A 19,679-nucleotide genomic window follows, 5' to 3' on the forward strand; every position below is an offset into this window, starting at 1 on the left:
ATAGAAGACCTCTGGTCGGGGTTCCAGGGGCGGGTTTGTTCTTGTGCTTTTTCAGGGAGTTTCTTGAGCAGATGGTGCAGTTTCTCTTGGTCACCCTGAGTGGGATCAGAGGGGAATGGGCTGGAGAATGTGGAGTTGGAGAGCTGCCGAGCAGCCTCTTGTTCATATTCCAACCTATTCATGAAGACGACAGCACCTCCTTTGTCAGCCTTTTTGATTCGGATGTCAGAGTTGTTCCTGAGGCTGTGGACGGTGTTGTGTTCTGCACGGCTGAGGTTATGGACCAGGTGATGCTGCTTTTCGACCACTTCAGCCCGTGCTTGTCGGCTGAAGCACTCGAGTTGAAGTCCAGTCTACTGTTTCGACCTTCAGGCAGAATCCTTCTTTTTGTCATGTTGGTAGGAAGGTCTCTGTGGATTAGTGTGTTGTTCAGAGGTGTGTTGGAAATATTCCTTCCGTCGGAGACGTGAAAAGTAGGATTCCAGGTCACCGCAGAACTGTATCATGTTGGTGGGGGTGGAGGGGCAGAAGGAGAGGCCACACACGACACCCACTTCCTGGACACTACAGTGCTAATAAGCGATGGTCACATAAACACCACCCTATCCTGGACCGCTATGCTTACCTACATGCCTCCAGCTTTCATCCAGACCACATCACACGATCCGTTGTCTTCAGCCAAGCTCTAAGATACAACCGCATTTGCTCCAATCCCTCAGACAGAATAAAAAACACCTCCAGGATCTCTATCAAGCATTCTTCAAACTACAATCCCCACCTGCTGAAAGGAAGAATACCCAGAAGTCACCTACTCCAGGACAGGCCCAACAAAGAAAGGAACAGAACGCCACCAGCCACCACCTTCAGCCCCCAACTAAAAGATCTCCAGGGCAGGATCAAGGATCTACAATCTATTCTGAAGGACGATCCCTCACTCTCACAGATCTTGGGAGACAGGCCAGTCCTCGCTTACAGACAGCCCCCCAACCAGAAGCAAATACTCACCAGCAACCACACAACAAAAACACTAACCCAGGAACCTATCCTTGCAAAAAACCCATTGCCAACTCTGTCCACATATCTAGTCTAGGGACACCATCCTCGGACCTAATCACGTCAGCCACACCATCAAATGTGCCCAAATACGTTTGTTAGTCTCTAAGGTGCCAGAACTACTCCTCGTTTTGTTTTTGTTTTTTGCTGATACAGACTAACACGGCTCCGACTCTGAACTAAATGATTGCATCTCTCCCCAAAATAGATCTGTAAGCACAAAGAACACCCTGGAGACCAGGCCTTTAAACGTTAGGAAACATCAGAGTTAAGGTGACGTGTACATACTTCGCGCAGTGCTGTTGTGCATGTGTGTTATGATACAGACTCACAAGTGTGGCCTTGGGGTCAATTCTCTGCCCCCCACAGCATCAATTTCCTCCAGGCTACCAAGGGAAGTGGTGCTTCCTCCATCCCTTGATGAGATGCCTTTCTCGAGTCTGCTTTGGTCCAAAACTCGCTACTGCGCCATGCAGGAGGCCTGTGATGTGTAGGGGGGCCAGATGAGATGATCTAACAGTCGCTTCTGGCCTTCAAGTCTCCAAATCTCTGCAAAACCGAGTGCGGCACATTGAGCATCCTCTGATGGTTCCACGTGTGGCCTGCGTGAACCCTTGCACGACCACTGAGTGTGTGGGGGTGACCCAGGGGGAGCAGCTCAAACACGCACAGGAGCCGGCTCAGGGCAGGACATGAGCCCTGCAGGGCAGGGGTGGGGGTGGCAGTGACATCACAAGGGCCTTTTGCAGCACTCAGCTGATTGGTGAAAGGAGGTTGGGAGGCGGTGACCTCACAGAGAGTCCACGACAACGGCCAGGGAGGACAGGCTGCAGGGCAGGGGGATCTCAGAGACCCCCGGGGCTTTGCTGCAGGGAGTCTCCTTCTTGAGGTGTCTCCTTGAGGACTGAGAGAGAATTCAGGGTCTCGTATGTGAGCGCGAGGTGGAGCCTCTCTGGAGTTTCCTCCTTTCCCACTGCTCATTGAGCGAGAAGACAGACGTCCCTGTGGAGAAGGTAAGAGCCCCAGAGAGGTTTGGTACCGAGGCAGCCTGATCCACCAGGTGCTTGCCAAATTCTCGGCATGGAAAACAGGAGGTTAAGGTTGGACAATTTTCCCCCAGTTAGGCCTTTGTCCCTTCGAGTCTTTGGGGTTTGACTTTTTTGGTTTCCCTTTTCCTGCTTCCCTCCCTCCACTGGCGAGGAGGGGGCTGCTCTGTAGCCCTCATGGTGGGAGGCCTCCCAAAGAGATGGGACAGGAAGCGTGCTCTGAGAGTGATCCTCACCGGTGACCTGAGCCATCCCTGGGCCATCCGGGGAACCCGCAGCCCACCGCCAGAGTCTCCACGCTGATTGGCTGAGCAGGGAGTCTCGTGGCAGGGAGGAGACTCAGGACTTTGTTGTTCTCGTTTAAGGCCCAGCAAATAAGCCAGAACCAATCATCTGCTTTAGTGAATTGTTCTCCTTTTCGCTGCTGATTGTCTCTGAGCCGTCCCTGGTTCTCGCTGGTGTTCTCGTGCTTCTAAAACACTCGCTGAAGAATCAGTGTGAATGGTTGTTGGTCTGTAGCTCATTGCAGGTCCCTTTATTCTGATCATTCAGTGTGTGAAACTCCTCACTGATCATAGAATCATAGAATATCAGGGTTGGAAGGGACCTCAGGAGGTCATCTAGTCCAACCCCCTGCTCAAAGCAGGACCGACCCCCAACTAAATCATCCCAGCCAAGGCTTTGTCAAGCCTGACCTTAAAAACTTCTGAGGAAGGAGATTCCACCACCTTCCTAGGTAACGCATTCCAGTGTTTCACCACCCTCCCAGTGAAAAAGTTTTTCCTAATATCCAACCTAAACCACCCCCACTGCAACTTGAGACCATTACTCCTTGTAATGTCATCAGCTACCATGAGAACAGTCTAGATCCATTCTCTTTGGAACCCCCTTTCAGGTAGTTGAAAACAGCAAATCCCCCCTCATTCTTCTCTTCCGCAGACTAAACAATCCCAGTTCCCTCAGCCTCTCCTCATAAGTCATGTGCTCCAGCCCCCTTATCATTTTTGTTGCCCTCCGCTGGACTCTTTCCAATTTTTCCACATACTTCTTGTAGTGTGGGTCCCAAAACTGGACACAGTACTCCAGATGAGGCCTCACCAGTGTCGAATAGAGGGGAACGATCACGTCCCTCTATCTGCTGGCAATGCCCCTACTTATACATCCCAAAATGCCATTGGCCTTCTTGGCAACAAGGGCACACTGTTGACTCATATCCAGCTTCTCGTCCACTAGAACCCCAGGTCCTTTTCTGCAGAACTGCTGCCTAGCCATTCGGTCCCTAGTCTGTAGCGGTGTATGGGATTCTTCCATCCTAAGTGCAGGACTCTGTATTTGCCCTTGTTGAACCTCATCAGATTTCCTTTGGACCAATCCTCTAATTTGTCTAGGGCCCTCTGTATCCTGTCCCTACCCTCTAGTGTATCTACTTCTCCTCCCAGTTTAGTGTCATCTGCAAACTTGCTGAGGGTGCAATCCACACCATCCTCCAGATCATTAATAAAGATATTGAACAAAACTGGCCCCAGGACCGAGCCTTGGGGCACTCCACTAGATACCAGCTGCCAGCTAGACATGGAGCCATTGATCACTACCTGTTGAGCCCGACAATCTAGCCAGCTTTCTATCCACCGTATAGTCCATTCATCCAGCCCATACTTCTTTAACTTGCTGGCAAGAATACTGTGGGAGACCGTGTCAAAAGCTTTGCTAAAGTCAAGGAACAACACGTCCACTGCTTTCCCCTCATCCACAGAGCCAGTTATCTCGTCATAGAATGATGGTTAGTTCGAAAGTCAGGACACCCGGGTCCTGTTCCCAACTCTATCCAGACAGGTTGTGTGATGGAAGACAAGGCCCTTCGCCTTTCTCAGCCTTCGTTTCTCCCTCTGTCAGTTCGGAGAACAATTCTCTCACACCTGCCTCCCGGTCGGGGGAGGCTGGGGAGCTGTGGGGACCTGTTTGAGAGCGTCACTCGTAGCAGTGTATCGTAGGAGGTGTCCTATCGGGTTGAGTCATTCCAGAGGATGATGTCGTGCAGCAGAACCCCGTTTTCCCAACCTGGCGTGACACAGCTTTGCATGTGAACCGAACCAACCGTGCACACAGGTCCGGAAGCCGGCGATTTCTCCTTTGGCCGCTAGATGGTGCTGCAGGCTCCCACTTCCCCCTTCTCCTGGTCAGCGCAATGGGGGTTAGTCTCCCCAAAAAGAACGCCCGTCTCGCTTTGAACGTTCCTTGATGTGCACCCTGTGGACTGTCGGGATACGTGTCCAAAAGTTGCAGGGCTTGTTTCATGGTCTACACAACGACAATCTTTCTTCCTTTTTAGACGTGACGACGATCAAGATCCTTGATTATTCAGGGACTTATCCCGGAAGACCCAAAGTATTTGGGAATTAAGACTTGTCTGGAAGGGCGCACAGGGCTAAAGTGTTTTTGGCCATAGCAAGTTACTTGTCCGAAGAATGACGTCCATCCCCCTTCCAAAGAAGCCCCAAATGAGCTGTTACCAGATTTGCCCTTTACCTTGGAGTTTGCCCGTTTGTTAGGATTACTCTTCTGGTCGGGGGAGATTCTGCAATTCTGTCAATGTACTGCTTGTGTCACTTGTGTTTTCCTATGGAGCGCTACCCCTTCCTTCTGCAAGTTCCCTCCCAATGGAGCTACCCTGCAGGACCTCGGTTCCCCAGGGCTGGGGTCTTCCAGCCCCCAAATCTGATGAACACACACACACACACACATGAACATAGCATGTCTGAGAGGATTGGGTAATCAGCACTCGCAAGCTGACCCCTTATGTGTCCCTGGACTCAGTCGGCTGGATCGACCAGCAATTTAAAGCTGTTACCCTCATATGTCCTTGGTCTCACGGGGTTGGGCTGAGCATCACCTTAATCTGCCACCCTCCTATGCCCCAGGTTCAGCACCTCCCTATCCCCACCTTCACACCACAACCATTCTGCTAGAAACCCACTTGATGAGCAAACCCCACAGGATTTTTGGGGCTGCAGGGATCTTTAGCTTCCGGACAAGGAGCGTTGCTGCAGAGTGAATGGAGAAGCCAAAAACACCCATGGGGTGAGGAGTAAGGGGGAGAGCAATCAGCTTAACCATGAAAGTTATTTATTTCCAGATAGTAACCTTACAAGGGGAGCCAAACAAAGAAGACCATTCCAAGATTAAATCTAACTTCAATTTGATTACAAAATTTAGGGCTAGCAAATGATAACTGATCACATAAGGCAGGGTCAGGAGGCTATACCTAGAGAGAGACAGAGGCACAGAAAGAGACAGATGGATCTCAGCACTCCTTGAAGCTGGAATCGATCAGGGTTCCCAGGTGGCCTTGGTAGCTGAGGGACCGAAGCGCTGGAGCCAAGCAGAGCCCCCAGCACAATCAGTCAGGAAAAGCGAATGAGGAGGACTTGTGGCACCTTAGAGACGAACCAATTTATCTGAGCATAAGCTTTCATGGGCTAAAGCCCACTTCATCAGATGCATGGAGTGGAAAATATGGAAGGAAGATATATATATATGTATAGAGAGAACATGAGAAAATGGAGGTTGCCATACCAGCTCTTAACGAGACCAATCAATTAATTGGGCTATTAGCAGCAGGAGAAAAAAACACTTTTGTTGTGATACCTTAATCGATTGGTCTCGTTAAGAGTTAGAATGGCAACCCCCATTTTCTCATGTTCTCTGTGTATATATATCTATATATCTTCCTGCTGTATTTTCCACTGCATGCATCTGATGAAGTGGGGTTTAGCCCATGAAAACTTATGCTCAAATAAATTGGTTAGTCTCTGAGGTGCCACAAGTACTCCTCGTTCTTTCTGCTGAAGCAAACTAACACGGCTATCACTCTGAAGCCTCACCAAAGGCTCTTACGTAAATTAAGTTGTCATGGGATAAGAGGGAAGATCCTTTCATGGATTGAGAACTGGTTAAAAGACAGGGAACAAAGGGTAGGAATAAATGGTAAATTTCCAGAATGGAGAGGGGTAACTAGTGGTGTTCCCCAAGGGTCAGTCCTAGGACCAATCCTATTCAACTTATTCATAAACGATCTGGAGAAAGGGGTAAACAGTGAGGTGGCAAGGTTTGCAGACGATACTAAACTGTTCAAGATAGTTAAGACCAAAGCAGACTGTGAAGAACTTCAAAAAGATCTCACAAAACTAAGTGATTGGGCAACAAAATGGCAAATGAAATGTAATGTGGATAAATGTAAAGTAACGCACATTGGAAAAAATAACCCCAACTATACATACAATATGATGGGGGCTAATTTAGCTACAACTAATCAGGAGAAAGATCTTGGAGTCATCGTGGATAGTTCTCTGAAGACGTCCACGCAGTGTGCAGCGGCAGTCAAAAAAGCAAACGGGATGTTAGGAATCATTAAAAAAGGGATAGAGAATAAGATGGAGAATATCTTATTGCCCTTATATAAATCCATGGTACGTCCACATCTTGAATACTGTGTACAGATGTGGTCTCCTCATCTCAAAAAAGATATAGTGGCATTAGAAAAGGTTCAGAAAAGGACAACTAAAATGATTAGGAGTTTGGAACTGGTCCCGTATGAGGAGAGATTAAAGAGGCTAGGACTTTTTGTCTTGGAAAAGAGGAGACTAAGGGGGGATATGATAGAGCTCTATAAAATCATGAGTGGTGTGGAGAAGGTGAAGAAGGAAAAGTTATTTACTTGTTCCCATAATATAAGAACTAGGGGCCACCAAATGAAATTAATGGGCAGCAGGTTTAAAACAAATAAAAGGAAGTTCTTCTTCACTCAGCGCACAGTCAACCTGTGGAGCTCCTTGCCTGAGGAGGTTCTGAAGGCTAGGACTATAACAGGGTTTAAAAGAGAACTGGATAATTTCATGGAGGTTAAGTCCATTAATGGCTATTAGCCAGGAATGGGTAAGGACTGGTGTCCCTATCCTCTGTTTTTCAGAGGGTGGAGATGGATGGCAGGAGTGAGATCACTTGATCATTACCTGTTAGGTTCACTCCCTCTGGGGCACCTGGCATTGGCCACTGTCGGAAGACAGGATACTGGGCTGGATGGACCTTTGGTCTGACCCAGTATGGCCATTCTTACATTCTTATGTTCTTGTGTTTTCAAACAACAGGTCTTGGTTTTGTTTTGGTGTTTCTCCTACCTGACCACATTTTCATCAGCACCCTTTGGGAGCTCCCCTTCTTAGGGTGGCTAAAAATCACAACTAAAATTTTTATGTAAATTATGACATTTAAATATAGGGTTTTTTTGAAAATTTACATCAAATTTCTTATCTACATATTGCTAGTTCTTCTCTTCCATTTTATGGTCTTAAATTGTCAAAGTGGATGTTTTCTACTTGTTTGTTTTTTTCATTTCCTAAGTGTTAATAAGATTTCGGATTTTATGTCAATATTTTTCTACTAAGAAGTTTCATACTTAAAATGCTCATCTGTGCTGAAAAAGACAAGCCCAAGGCCTCCTTAATATCCCCTAGTATGAGACTATACAGACGCAGAATTGAAAATCAAGAAGCCTGTGCTCTGCGCCTCCTTGGTCAAGAGCTTTGAGATCTACTAGTGAAAAGTGACGTGGAAGAGCGGGAGGATTTCTGGCCAGGACTCTGTACTTCCACAAGTAAAGAGCTGAAATGCTTCAACCACCAGGTTTTGCAGTTTGAAGTCAATAGGACTTGTGCCCTGAGCATTCTCGAAAACCCCTCCCTTAGACGGCTAAAGGCAGGCGGAAGAGCCTAATTTTGGGCTCCACTTTTTGAAAACTTTGGCCGGTATAAAAAAAATTGCTATTGTAAATTACTGAGAGTTTAAATAACTTTTTATTGTTAAAACAAAATTGTTTTACTGTTGAAGTGACAGATTTTATGCCACTACATGACAAGTTCTTAATGAAAATACTCTGAGTCCCTGATGCTGCAAATGCTCCCTGAACTTTAAACCACTTTCTATGAGTAAAATTCTATGTCTGTTTAAGTGTCTGCAGAATCCAGGAATTAATTTTCAATATTTGGATTTTTGCATATAGCAATTTTATAAATCATGAGACCCAGGGGCTGGGAGGTGTGGGGGCTGTGGGATCTGGCGTGGGGCTGGGGATGAGGAGTTTGGGGTGCAGACAGGGCAGGATTAATGCAGGGGCTCTAGGGGCTGCAGCCCTGGGCTAAGGGGGACTCCGCAAAAAGATCTCCAGGCTGCCAACAGTGCAGATCTTTTGGTGCGGCCCCCTTAGCCCGGGACCCTGGACTGCGGCCACTCCCTCCCTCACTGTGCTGGGCTGGAGCTGGAGCTGAGAGTGTCTGGAAGCTCCGCCCGCCCGCTGCCCTCGCCTGCAGGCTCCACCCCGCAGCTCTCATTTGCCGGGAACCGCAGCCAATGGGATCTGTGGGGGCGGTGCCTGCAGCCAATGCAGGGCAGCTCAAGGAGCATCCTTCCCCCCCGGGGCCGCAGCCAGGGACATCCATGCGCCACCAAATGGGAGCTGCCCCAGGCAAGCACCCCGCACCTCAAGACCCAGCCCTGAGCCCCCTCCTGCACCCTAACTCCCTCCCAGACCCCACCCCCACCCCAACCTCCTGCCCTGAGCCCCCTCCTGCACCCAAACTCCCTCCCAGATCCCCACCCCAACCTCCTGCCCTGAGCTCCCTCCTGCACCCTAACTCCCTCCCATACCCCCACCCCATCCTCCTGCCTGAGCCCCCTCCCACACCCTAACTCTCTTCCAGACCCCCATCCCAACCTCCTGCCCTGAGCCCCCTCCTGCACCCTAACGCCCTCCCAGAGCCCACACCCCAACCTCCTGCCCTGAGCCCCCTCCTGCACCCTAACTCCCTCCCAGAGGCCACCCCCACCCCCACCTGCTGCCCTGAGCCCCCTCCCAGACCCTAACTCCCTCCCAACCCCCCCACCCCAACCTCCTGCCCTGAGCCCCCTCCTGTACCCTAACTGCCTCCCAGAGCCCACCCCCCAACCTCCTGCCCTGAGCCCCCTCCCACACCCTAACTCCCTTTCAAACCCCCACACAACCTCCTGCCCTGAGCCCCCTCCCACACCCTAACTCCCTCCCATACCCCAGACCCCCACCCCAACCTCCTGCCCTGACCCCCCTCCCACACTCCAAACCCCTGATCCCCAGCCCTGGCCCCAGAGCCCGCACCCCCAGTCGGCCCCCTCGCCACCTTCCGCACCCACCCCCTGCCTCAACCTGCTCCCCTCCTGCGCTCTGAACCCTGCATTTTTCACCACAGCCTGGAGCCTGGGGGCCACAAACCCGAATAGCCCTGGGCCCAAAGAGGCTGCGCGAGGGCTCAGGCCAGAGGACTCCCCCAAGCCCTCTCCCCACCAGCAGCACGGTGCTCCGGGGGGAAGGGGCCTCTCTCCCCCTGCCGGGCACTGGCAAGAGGGAGCTCTGGGGGAAGGGGCCTCTCCCCCCACTGGCAGCCGCGAGCTTTGGGGCCAGGAGAGAGGCCTGTGGCAGCCCTTCATCCCCAGCTGGCTCCCCTCCCATCTACCCCTCTCCTCTCCAGGCCCCTGCTGCGTGGCCCTTCATCGCTGGTGTGCGAGCGCGCGGCTGAGAGGGAACTTAGACTCCAACCCCCTGCTCGAAGCAGGACCAAGCCCAACTAAATCATCCCAGCCAGGGCTTGGTCAAGCCGGGCCTTAAACACCTCGAAGGAAGGAGATTCCACCACCTCCCGAGGGAACCCATCCCAGTGCTTCACCACCCTCCTAGTGAAAAAGTGTTTCCCAACATCCAACCTAGACCTCCCCCACTGCAACTGGAGACCATCACTCCTTGTTCTGTCATCTGCCACCACTGAGAACAGGCGAGCTCCATCCTCTTCAGGTCGTTGAAGGCTGCTATCAAATCCCCCCTCACTCTTCTCTTCTGCAGACTAAATAAGCCCAGTTCCCTCAGCCTCTCCTCATAAGTCATGTGCCCCAGCCCCCTAATCATTTTCGTTGCCCTCCGCTGGACTCTCTCCAATTTGTCCACATCCTTCTTGTAGTGTGGGGCCCAAACCTGGACACAATACTCCAGATTTGGCCTCACCACTGCCAAATAGAGGGGAAGAATCATTTCCCTTGATCTGCTGGCAATGCTCCCACTAATGCAGCCCAATATGCCGTTAGCCTTCTTGCTGTTAGCCTTCATGTCCAGCTTCTCGTCCACTGTAACCCCAGGTCCTTTTCTGCAGAACTGCTGCCTAGCCATTCGGTCCCTAGTCTGTAGCGGTGCATTGGATTCTTCTGTCCTAAGTGCAGGACTCTGCACTTGTCCTTGTTGAACCTCATCAGATTTCTTTTGGCCCAGTCCTCCAGTTTGTCTATCCGGCATAGGGGTAGGGTCCAACTTTTCATTTCTACTTGATAGCACATTATTTAATAAAATGGATACATTCAGGAGCAATAATGGTCTCGATGAGGTTTGAAATGCAATGTCCTCAGCTTGGCCTTGGGGTGACGGTTTATTTGTGACATTCCTGCTGTGAAGGAGGAGGAATAACATGGGTCTGGATTTCTCAGATTCATTCATCTGCAGAGGGGAAGAATGTGAGAATGGGCCTTCATGGGGTGAGATGGGACCTTCAGGGAAGTCTCTTGACATGTTTCTTTTAAATTACAGAGTCTAGCAGGGCTTTGCTGTTTATTCCCTGCAGGTATCATGCATTCCTAGATCTGGAAGGTTTAGCTCAGTGGTTCTGAACCCGTGGCCTGTCGGCCACTTGCAGCCCAATCAGCACACAGCTGTGGCTCATGTGACATCCTCAGGGGCATTCAGGTAGTATCTGTGTTGTGTGGATGCAGTCCACATAAGGAGGGGGCTCAGGACTGGGGCAGAGGGTTGGGGTGCGGGGAGTGAGGGCTCCAGCTGGGGGGGGTGGGCTCTGGGGTGGGGTTGGGGCCGAGGGGTTTGGGGTGCAGGAGGGGTCTCAGGACTGGGGCACAGGGTTGGAGTGTTGGGGGAGAGGGCTCCAGCTGGAGGGGGTGGGCTCTGGGGTGGGCTTGGGGCTGAGGGGTTTGGGGTGCAGGAGGGGGCTCAGGACTGGGGCAGAGGGTTGGGGTGCGGGGAGTGAGGGCTCCAGCTGGGGGTGCAGGCTCTGGGGTGGATCCAGGGATGAGGGGTATAGGCTGCAGGGGGGAGTGAGGAGTCCCCCCAGCCCTCTCTCTGTGCAGCAGCCCGGGGCCAAGGGAGAGGCACCTCTCCCCGCCTGCACGGCCTTGATAGCCTGCTGCACAGCCACGCGGCTTAGAGGGAACTTAGGTAGCTTCCAGGCAGCATGAAGGAAACACCACTGAGTGGTGCGATCCCCACAGTCATTGATACAAACAGGCTGCCCCACGTGTCATGGCAATCACACAGCCAGACAGCTTTGGACGGGTTGGGAGACACCCCCAGTGATGCCCTGGATGTATGGCTGGTGGAGGAGGAGGAGAAAATTGGGCAGTTACCTCTGCATGACATTTTCCTGGAGTGGCTTCCCTGGGTGGAGTGCCACGTCTGGGCTTGGCCGACTAGCACGGGCTGGTGGGGCAGGAGAGTGCTGCAGAGCTGGGAGGAACGGCTGTGGGAACCGGACGTGGGGAGGTTGAAGTGTAGGGTCCTGGAGCCCTGTGCAGGGCTCAGCCCGGAGCTGCAGGGGTGGAGTCCTGACACGAGAGTTCCCCTCGGCCCCAAGAAGCATGTGGCCAGGGCCAGTCTTAGGGCAGGGCAGTGTGGGCCCCTGCCTAGAGTGCTGTAGCCAGGGGCCACCGTGGTGCAGAGGCTGCCTGCGGGGTGCAGCCTGGCGTGGCAAGAGCGTCTGCTTCCCTGCTCCTGAGCAGAGCCCCCCTGCTCCCCACCCCCAGGGTGTCCCTCCCAGCCTGGCTCCAAGTTCTGCCCCTGCCCTCTGCCCCTGCCAGCCGGGTCTCCCTGTGACGCTGCACTCCGGATGCTTTACGGAAATGTGCTCAGGAGTATGAATATGACGTGACTGGAATATGCTTTATGCAAACTGCCTCTTGTGACAGATCATTGAAAAAGTTCTCATCAACTGAATGTGTTCATCCTGTTTGTCTGCATGTGTCATTTCCATGTCTGAAGTTAGAAATATGAGGTATAAACGTGGATTACTAATGTAGTCAGACGAAGGGAGGGCCATTAATGGTATTTCAGGAACTGGATGGCTCCAGTTAACTAGAACTAGTTGTGAATGGTTTTGTTTTCCTGTAAGTCTTCCTGTGGATGTGTGGGCTAGCCCATAAAGTATGGAGACTGGGGTCTCACAGGGACATGTGACCATGTCACCAGATACTGGAATCCATCTTAAACCAGGCACTTTTCCATAAGGAACTGGGAGGGTCAAGCTGAAATAAGGACTCCCGCCTTTTGCCAGATCTATATAAAGGGGTGAAACAGGAGGGAAGCTGCGGCCAGTCAGGAGAAAGCCCCTGCTCACCATCCAGGATGTCTGCTGGAACTAACAGAAACTAAACAGGGGGAAGGATTGGGCCCGGACTAGAGATGCGTCCAGTGTGTGAAAAAAAGCTTATTGGAACATCTTTGAGGGTGAGATGTTACATGGAGCCAGTTTCTTAGTGTATTAGGTTTAGCCTTGTGTTTGTTTTATTTTACGTAGTAACTTACTTTGTTCTGTCTGTTATCTCTTAGAAACACTGAAATCCTACCTTTTATACTTAATAAAATCACTTTTGTTCATTAATAATCCCAGTGTAGGTCATTGGTCCCTGCGGGGAGAGCAGTGTGTGCAGATCTCTCTTTACAAGGAGAAAGAGGGCGAATAATATGAACTCACACTGCGTACAACTTACACAGGGTGAGAGGAGTTTATCTGGGGTTCAGGCCCCCAGGAAGGCGCTGCACTGGGTGCTGGGGCAAGACCCTGTAACTGAGCCGCCCCAGGGCTGAGTGAATCTCCGTGTCTGTATTCGGCAGAGGGTGTGGGCCTGTCTCTGGGTCTGTGCTGGAGGGGGCCTGCAGCGTCTGGCTCAGCAAGGCAGAGTCAAGGGGTGCCCAGGCTGGCAGAAGGGTTGGGCTCCGGGGTAGCTCAGGACATCAAGTGACAGTCCCAAGGGGGGCTCTACAAGTGAACCCGCCACACTCCCCTTCCCCTCCCCCCACCACCCCAGATTGTCCCAGCCCTGCCGTTCCTCTTTCCATGGGCCCAATGGAAGATGAATGGGGCCAGCCAACGGGAGCTGGAATTGCCAGACTCTTCCAGGTTGGGAAGCGAGGGGAGGGGAGGGGAAGGGACTGGGAACTAAAACTGCAGAGCAGAGAGACCAGTAAATCTTAGGGGGTCCTGATCCAGTCCCCCAGCTTCTAGCCCACCCCCACTCCCAGGGGACCTCTCCCTGTGCCCCAGCTCACACCCACCCAGCTTCCAGGGCCCCCCCGTGCCTCTAGGTCCCAGCCCACCCAACTCCCAGGAGGCCCCTCTCTGTGCCCCCAGAGCCAGGGGGACTCCTCCCTATACCCAGAGCTTCCAGCCCCCGGCCATGTGCACACAGCTCCCAGGAGGCCCCTTCCCTCTGCCCCACAGGTCCAAGCCTCCCAGTTCTCAGCCTCCTGCTGCAATTCTCCCCAGTTTTCAGGGTCCCCTGCTGCATGCCACACTCTGAGCCTACAGGTCCCCATGCTCCCCAGCTCTCAGGGGCTCCCCCTTTTTCTTACTCAGCCCAAAGGGACATGCTAGTGCAGGGGGTTGGGGATATTTCGGGAGTCAACCTTCCACCATCACCACACACCCTAGCTACCTCCATTGCGCTGGAGCATGTTAACCCCCCCTCCCCCAATAACCCCCTGCTCTGGGCTGGGGGAGGGGCATTTGAACATTGGTGATGCTCAGCATTGGGGTGGGAGAAATCTGCCCTTCTGGAGCCCGCATGTCACTGCCCCCTCCCGGTGTCCCCACACCAGTGTGAGTCTATCTAGCCAGGTCTGGTTCCTTCCCCCCCTTTCTGGGGCTCTCAGGTCACCGTGCGCCCCGGCCACCACAGCCCTCTGGTGCCCTCCTGTCACAGCGCCCCCCCTTGGGCTGCCGACCCTCTGGGCTCTGGCAGAGGAGCTGGATGTGGGGCTGAGTGGGAGCGGTTGGGAGGTGCAGGAGAGGGACGCCGGCCCCAGGGCCCGCTCACCCTGTCGGAGCGCGGCCGAGCGCCTGCTCCATCATCTTGGCTGCCCTGCTCAGCGACCAGATGAGGGGTCCCTGGGGCACTGGCTGGGGGAGTCAACGTGGCCGCTGTGGGGTTTCCCATGGGGCCGTCACCGTGGCACCCAGACGTGAGTCACTGCGGGGCAAGACCGGCCCTCCGGGTGGGTGACATGGTCAGGGAGGTGCTGTGGTTAAGAGGCAAGAAGCAGGGTGGGCCTGGAGTGCGAGGTCACGGAAGGGAGTTGGGGCAATGGGGGGGTAGAGGCAGGGTGGGCTGGGGGAGAAGGGGAGCCTTGGAAGGCATCTATGGACAGGGGTGCCAAAATACAGGTTTGCCCAGGGTGCTGTTTTCCCTAGGGATGGCCCTGCACGTGGCCAGCGCCAGGCGGGAGCTCTCCACATCCGAGAAGCTCAGGCGCGTAGCTAACCAGTGCAGTGCAGCTGGATCGACGGCTGGGGATGCGTGTGCTGCTCCAGAGGGGTGCTGCTCGGCGGGGGCGTGAAGCTTGGCCCTGCACAGGAAGTTCCTGATGGCTTTGCCTGTCTGAGGTTCCTGAGTGGCATTGTGGGACTCATGTGCCTCATCCTTGCCCCCCGCGCCAGCTCTTACAGCTTATCAAAGGCCTGGGCTATTTCTTCATGGTGCAGCAAGGCCTGGTTGGTCGCCCTGGCAAGGTCACCGGTATTCACGTGGGGTGGCCTGGACAGGTTGGTGGTGACAGGAGCTTCTGCTTTGTTTTCTGCAATGAAGATGGGAACCTTTGCTCCCCAGGCGAGTGTGGACACTCAGGTGTTTGTGGTTCTGAGAGACCCACCTCACCCTCTGCTTCCCTGGCGCAGGAACCTCTCCCTGGAGAGGAGACAGCAGCTCTGGACTATACGCTGGGGAGGTGCAGATGGACAGCTCTGTGCCAGGTGCTTCGGGGTGGGTGGCGGACGGGGAGAGATTTTCTGGAACAGGCAGAGAAGCTGCCACTGTGTAACACCCGAAACAGTAAAGGAAATAGGGGCGTGAAGGTGCCGTGAATCCTCCAAGGTGGAAGGGTGGGAAATGAATGTGCTGTAAGCAAAGAAATGACTGAAATATGTTGCAGTTTTGATTTTATTAGGAATTGATGCTCTGGGGAATGTTACATATTGACGGAAATATTCCAGACTGACTTTTTTTAGTAGAGTTGGACACTTAAAAAATAAATAACACCAATTGATTAAAAAAATTAACAAATAACATAGTGCAGAAAGAGCCAGATTCACTCTCCTGTGGGCTATTAGATTTTGTGGGGCTCCTGGAGGCTTGGCATACAAGAGTGGGCTCAGGGCCGGGGCAGGGGATGGGAGTGTGGGAGGGGGTGCAGCTCCAGCTGGTGGGGTGGGCTCCGGGGTGGGGCCAGGGACGGGACGGGGGTTGAGGTGCAGCAGGAGGTTTGGCGTGCGGTATCTGGGAGGGAGTTTGGGTGTTCTCGTATTGGAGGATTTTACCTTGAGGTGTGTTTCAGAGAGGCAGGGAAGGGTCTTGTTCAGAAAGGCAATGGGTAAACCAGGAAGATTTGTAGCGTTGCTATTTAGGAAGATGGTGCCCCACAGCTGGTGCAGGGGTGGAGGGGAAACACCCCCTGTCCTGCCAGCCGTTGCCGTGTGTGTCATGCCAAAATACAGCACTGTCCGCCCCTTAGAGAAGAGAATTTAACACCCGAAGCACAAACAACACTGCAAAATTAATGGACTTTTGCAATATTTGCTCTGAACCCAAGAGGTTAACGATGTCGCCACAAATGCCTTATCTCTATGCATCACGAAATGTCTCTGTAGCCTCCTCTGGGCTAGTTGCCTCCCATTAGAGTGATTGCTTGAAGCTGTAAAGGGAGCTAAAAGGACTTTGGTGCTTTTCCTCTTTCCCTAGCTGCTGTTACGATAAACATGCCAGCTCTGCCCTGTGCTGGAGGTTTAACCCGCAAGGAGCTGCCCCCTTGCCCAGCGGAAGGAGGTCTGTTGTTCATAGGAGACGGCAGATCCAACTCCCTTCTTTGCCAAGCTGATCCAGCTCATTCCTCCATTCAGTCCAGCGACACTGAACACAGTTAATGGCAGCTGGGGGCCCTGCAGATGGATGTGGACTTGAAATCTCCGGCACCCACCACACTAACAACGGCCCTGTCCCTTCGTCCCGCCGTGTGTCTGTGTATTATGGGACCCAGGGGCTATTGCGAGCCCCTGGCACCACATCATGAGGGCCAGGAGATGGACAAAGGTGACGGGCAGCAACTTGGGAGAGGCAGACCCCGCTCTGTGAGGATTTGCTCTCTGAAGTCCAGGAGATGGGGACGGGTGGGTGGGATGTAGCAAATGCTGCCAGCATAGCAAACGGGAGGATCGAGGTGCCAGTGTCTGCTACTGGTAGCAAATGGTGCCAGGGAGCAGTCTTGGGACGAGCCCCGTAGGAGCCCATCCCTGGTGCTGCTCAGCAGATCAGAGATTGAACGTCCTGGGTCAGAGGCCACCACTGCTGCCTTTATTGCCCTGGTTCTCAACCTATTTGCCATTGTGGGCCGTGTACAGTATTACCTGTATGGCCCGGGGATGTCACATCGGTCGCCGTCGTGTGTAGACTGGGCCACAAGCAGCCCCTGGGCTGCGGGTTGAGAACTTCTGCTTTAATGTGATCCAGGAACCGGGCTGAGCTGCTGCGGCTCCCCCGTGGGGTGTGAGCAGGGAGCGCCCTTCCCCAGCGCCCCTCTGTGCCTGGCCGGGGGGAGTTCTCCGGGCAGGAACCAGCCCCTCGGGCAGCCCCAGGCTCTGCCAACACCAGCTCCTGAGCTGCAGACTCCAGGTGAGGGGAGAGACGTTTGGGAAAGGGCTGGGGCTGGGCAGGAAAGTGACTCTGCACCAATGGCCCCTCCTCACCCCAGCTCTGCTCCCCGGCAGGAGTCTGCCAGTCCCAAAGCTGCTGCCCTCCCTGACACCCCCAGGCTCTTACCCAACCCCTCCTTCCTGGGCAGGAGAGTGACTGCTGCCCCAGATTTTTAATCAGGGATGTGGGGAACCCAGGATATCTGCAGCGTGACAAGGTGAAGGAGAGAGGATGTGGGAGGGATGGGCCTGAGTTGGGGAGCTGTGGGGTTATGGGAGAGCCAGGAAGTAACAAAGGAGGTGATGTTAAGAGTAACAAGAAGGGTTTCTTCAGGTATGTTTAGCAACAAGAAGAAAGTCAAGGAAAGTGTGGGCCCCTTACTGAATGAGGGAGGCAACCTAGTGAGAGAGAATGTGGAAAAAGCTAATGTACTCAAAGCTTTTTTTGCCTCTGTCTTCACGAACAAGGTCAGCTCCCAGACTACTGCACTGGGCAGCACAGCATGGGGAGGAGGTGACCAGCCCTCTGTGGAGAAAGAAGTGGTTCGGGACTATTTAGAAAAGCTGGACGTGCACAAGTCCATGGGGCCGGATGCGTTGCATCCGAGAGTGCGAAAGGAGCTGGCGGATGTGATTGCAGAGCCATTGGCCAGTATCTTTGAAAACTCATGGCAATCGGGGGAAGTCCCGGACGACTGGAAAAAGGCTAATGTAGTGCCAATCTTTAAAAAAGGGAAGAAGGAGGATCCTGGGAACTACAGGCCAGTCAGCCTCACCTCAGTCCCTGGAAAAATCATAGAGCAGGTCCTCAAGGAATCAATTCTGAAGCACTTAGAGGAGAGGAAAGTGATCAGGAACAGTCAGCATGGATTCACCAAGGGCAAGTCATGCCTCACTAATCTAATCGCCTTTTATGATGAGATAACTGGTTCTGTGGATGAAAGAAAAGCAGTGGACATGTTGTTCCTTGACTTTAGCAAAGCTTTTGACACAGTCTCCCACAGTATTCTTGCCAGCAAGTTAAAGAAGTATGGGCTGGATGAATGCACTATAAGGTGGGTAGAAAGCTGGCTAGATTGTCGGGCGCAACGGGTAGTGATCAATGGCTCCATGTCTAGCTGGCAGCCGGTGTCAAGTGGAGTGCCCCAGGGGTCGGTCCTGGGGCCAGTTTTGTTCAATATCTTCATAAATGATCTGGAGGATGGTATGGATTGCACCCTCAGCAAGTTTGCAGATGATACTAAACTGGGAGGAGTGGTAGATACGCTGGAGGGTAGGGATAGGATACAGAGGGCCCTAGACAAATTAGAGGATTGGGCCAAAAGAAATCTGATGAGGTTCAACAAGGACAAGTGCAGAGTCCTGCACTTAGGACGGAAGAATCCCATACACCGCTACAGACTAGGGACCGAATGGCTAGGTAGCAGTTCTGCGGAAAAGGACCTAGGGGTGACAGTGGACGAGAAGCTGGATATGAGTCAGCAGTGTGCCCTTGTTGCCAAGAAGGCCAATGGCATTTTGGGATGTATAAGTAGGGGCATAGTGAGCAGATCGAGGGACGTGATCGTTCCCATCTATTCGACACTGGTGAAGCCTCATCTGGAGTACTGTGTCCAGTTTTGGGCCCCACGCTACAAGAAGGATGTGTAAAAATTGGAAAGAGTCCAGCGGAGGGCAACAAAAATGATTAGGGGACTGGAACACATGACTTATGAGGAGAGGCTGAGGGAACTGGGATTGTTTAGTCTACAGACAAGAAGAATGAGGGGGGATTTGATAGCTGCTTTCAACTACCTGAAAGGGGGTCCCAAAGAGGATGGATCTAGACTGTTCTCAGTGGTAGCAGATGACAGAACAAGGAGTAATGGTCTCAAATTGCAGTGGGGGAGGTTTAGGTTGGTCTCAAATTGCAGTGGGGGAGGTTTAGGTTGGATATTGATGTCTAGTTGGCAGCCGGTATCAAGCGGAATGCCCCAGGGGTTGGTCCTGGGGCTGGTTTTTTTCAACATTTTCATTAATGATCTGTCTGGATGTTGGGTTGCATTGCACCCTCAGCAAATTTGTGGATGACACTGAACTCGGGGGAGAGGTAGATATGCTGGAGGGTAGGGATAGGGTCCACAGTGACCTAGGCACATTGGAGGATTGGGTGAAAGAAATCTGATGAGCTTCAACAAGGAAAAGTGCAGAGTCCTGCACTTAGGACGGAAGAATCCCATGCACTGCTACAGGCTGGGGACCAACTGGCTAAGCAGCAGTTCCTGCAGAAAAGGACCTGGGGATTACAGTGAACGAGAAGCTGGAGATGAGTCAGCCGTGTGCCCTTGTTGCCAAGAAGGCCAACAGCATATTGGGCTGAATTAGTAGGAGCATTGCCAGCAGATGGAGGGAAATTATTATTCTCCTCTATTCAGCACTGGTGATGCCACATCTGAAGTATTGTGCCCAGTTTTTGGGGACCCCACTACAGAAAGGATGTGGGTAAATTGGAGAGAGTCCAGCGGATGCCAACGAAAATGACTAGGGGGCTGGGGCACATGACTTATGAAGA

General features: G+C 52.9%; 1 long non-coding RNA gene across 1 annotated transcript; it reads left to right on the forward strand.

The window, feature by feature from the left end:
- Window positions 1–427: 427 nt before the first annotated feature.
- Window positions 428–12,466, forward strand: LOC122463988. Its single transcript, XR_006287794.1, has 3 exons — window positions 428–439; window positions 5,986–5,993; window positions 12,283–12,466. It is a non-coding gene; the product is annotated as an uncharacterized LOC122463988 (long non-coding RNA).
- Window positions 12,467–19,679: the final 7,213 nt, after the last annotated feature.

Source organism: Chelonia mydas, unplaced genomic scaffold (genome assembly GCF_015237465.2).
Source record: "Chelonia mydas isolate rCheMyd1 unplaced genomic scaffold, rCheMyd1.pri.v2 scaffold_67_arrow_ctg1, whole genome shotgun sequence".
In the NCBI taxonomy this organism is placed as follows: domain Eukaryota; kingdom Metazoa; phylum Chordata; order Testudines; family Cheloniidae; genus Chelonia; species Chelonia mydas.